Source organism: Myotis brandtii, unplaced genomic scaffold (genome assembly GCF_000412655.1).
Source record: "Myotis brandtii unplaced genomic scaffold, ASM41265v1 scaffold600, whole genome shotgun sequence".
Lineage (NCBI taxonomy): Eukaryota > Metazoa > Chordata > Mammalia > Chiroptera > Vespertilionidae > Myotis > Myotis brandtii.
Window position 1 is genome coordinate 169236 of NW_005370273.1, and position 3015 is coordinate 172250.

A 3015-nucleotide genomic window follows, 5' to 3' on the forward strand; every position below is an offset into this window, starting at 1 on the left:
GCCCTGCTCTGTGCATGACAGGGGGCAGAGCTCCAACTCCCCCATCGGCCCTGCTCTGAGCCCGACCAGGGGCTGCACCTAGGGATTGGGCCTGCCCTCTGCCACCCGGGAGCAGGCCTAAGCCAGCAGGTCATTATCTCCTGAGGGGTCCCAGACTGCGAGAGGGCACAGGCTGGGCTGAGGGAACCCCCTCCCCCCGAGTGCACAAATTTTTGTGCACCAGGCCTCTAGTCTATATACATAAAAGCCTAAGCGACCATTCGACCAGCACCTATGACGTGCACTGACCACCAGGGGGCAGACGCTCAACACACAGGCAGGGAAACATGGAACAGACTGATGAATCTCAGAGGGAAGGGGGGAGGGGAGAGGGCAGGAAGCGATTAACCAAAGATCTTATATGCATACTAGAGGCCCAGGGTCCCTTGGCCTGGCCTGCGGGGATTGGGTCATATCCCTGCACCGGACCTCCGACATCCCCCAGGGGTCCCGGATTGCAAGAGGGCACAGGCCAGGCCAAGGGACCCCACCGGTGCATGGATTCGTGCACCTGGCCTCTAGTCTATATATATAAAAGGCTAAGTGACCATCTGTCCAACTGCCCGATTGCCCAACTGGCCGGTACATATGATGTGCACTGGCAATTTAAAAATAAACGTTGACGCGAGCATGCACAATACATATAAAGCTCTCGTTGTCACCAGTCGCACACGTGTGTTTTGATCTGTCATTGTCGATTATGAATTTGGTTGGCACTTCTATTATAGAGAAAGGGCAAATAGCGATATTAAAATATTTCTTCTAATTAATTTCCTTTCAATGTGCACGAATCCATGCACCAAGCCACTAGTATGACATATTAGCCTAAATGGATTTAATGGATGTTTATAAAGCATTTCACACCAAAGCAGCAGAATGCACATTCTTTTCAAGTACACATGGCACGTTTTCTAGGATGAATCACATATTAGGCCACAATATAAGTCTCAAAAAAATTTTAAAGAGACTGAAATTATATCAAGCATCTCTGACGAAAATGGTATGAAACTAGAAATCAACTAAAAGAAAAAAAACTAAAAGCACAAACACATGGAGATTAAAAAACATGCTACTTAACAATGAATGGGCCAACAATGAGATCAAAGAAGAAATCAAAAGCTATCTTGAGACAAATGAAAATAAAAACACAACTACTCAAAAACTATGGGACAGAGCAGCCAGAGCAGGGCCTTCCCACCTGCCTTAGCACGGAGGAGGGGAAACTGGGGACATGGGAAAGCCCAAGGGCTCGCAAGGGCAGACCTTTCCCCGCCTTCGCCTCCCACTCTCCCGCCGAGCATCAGGCCTCAGCTCCAGCCGAGCGGTGCTGCTAGAGTGTCTGTGCCCAGGGCTGGGCCGGCCGGTGCCTGTGCCTCCGTGGCGCTCCGCTCGCTGCTTGCCCTTGCCCGTGTGACGTCGTGACGTCGCCGTGCAGTGCATTGGACCTCCCGCCACCCCTCCACGGGCCTCCCGCATGGTGGTAATAGCGACATTCAGCAGGAAAGGCTAGCGGACCACGGCGCCCAATCCTGCGGCACGGAGGCTGGGTAGGTGGGCGGGACTGCGCGCACCTTGCCCCCCAGAGTGCAGTGGACAGGCAGCGGATGCGCTCAGTCCTGGGGCCCGACCCTGACCGCTGCTGGGCAGCCCCCAGCCTGCAGGCAAGAACTCGCCCCTCAGGCTCCTACCAGGGGAAAGGATGGACCCAGCGCTTCAGAGGGACCTGCCTCACTACTCGTATGTGGCAAAATTTCTCGCGAGCTCCTGGGCTGCACGTTGCCGAGCAAGGACACCTCTCCCATGTTTGAGTCCAAGAGTCACTCCCGAGATGGCCTGAAATCAAGCACGAAGCAAAAGGTCACAAGCCATGCTGTAGTCTCCAGTTCTTCTGGACAGGAATATGTCTGACACCTTTCCCAAAGACCACCATTTTCAGCACAACGGGCAGTGAGAAGTCCTTATCTGAATGCAAAAAGGAACACCAATGGAAAACTTCGATGTACATCAGCGTAACTTCAGTCTGCTTTATAAGCCCTCTGATTGAGAAGCCAATTGGCAAAATTCTTCAGCAAACCTGGAGACACAGTTACTCTTGCTTTTTTCAAGAGTATTATAGGAGGCGCGAACAGCCTGCCCCCGTCTGAGGAACAGCAGCCGGTGAGCAGCCCGCCCCCACCAGCCAGAGGAGCCACCACTGCTGTGAGCAGGAATAAACTTAACTAAGGAGGTAAAAGACCTGTACTCGGAAAACTACAGGACACTGAAAAAAGAGATAGAGGAGGACATACACAGATGGAAGAACATACCTTGTTCATGGATTGGTAGAATCAACATCATTAAAATGTCCATACTACACAAAGCAATCTATAGATTCAATGCACTCCCCATTAAAATACTAACGGCATATTTCACAGACCTAGAACAAACTCTCCAAAAATTCATCTGGAATAAAAAAAGACCCCGAATAGCTGCAGCAATCCTGAGAAAGAAGAACAAAGTAGGTGGGATCTCAATACCAGATATCAAGCTGTATTACAAAGCCACTGTTCTCAAAACAGCCTGGTACTGGCACAAGAACAGACATATAGATCAATGGAACAGAACAGAGAACCCAGAAATCGACCCAAACCACTATGCTCAATTAATATTTGACAAATGAGGCAAGAACATGTAATGGAGTCAAGACAGTCTCTTCAATAAATGGTGTTGGGAAAACTGGACAGATACATGCAAAAAAACGAAACTAGACCACCAACTTACACCATACACAAAAATAAACTCAAAATGGATAAAGGACTTAAACTAAGATGGGAGACCATAAAAATACTAGAGGAATCCAAAGGCAGCAAAGTCTCAGACATATGCCGAAGCAATTTCTTCACCGATACCACTCCTAGGGCAATGGAAACTAAGGAGGAAATAAACAAATGGGACTACATCAAAATAAAAAGCTTCTGCACAGGAAAAGAAACCATC

The 3015-nt window shown here is 49.2% G+C and overlaps 1 protein-coding gene across 4 annotated transcripts in view; it reads right to left on the reverse strand.

Moving 5' to 3' along the window:
- The window catches only part of UGGT1 (UDP-glucose glycoprotein glucosyltransferase 1), a 184855-nt gene that overhangs the window by 68186 nt on the left and 113654 nt on the right, over nt 1-3015 (reverse strand). The gene's annotated exons all lie outside the window — the stretch shown is intronic.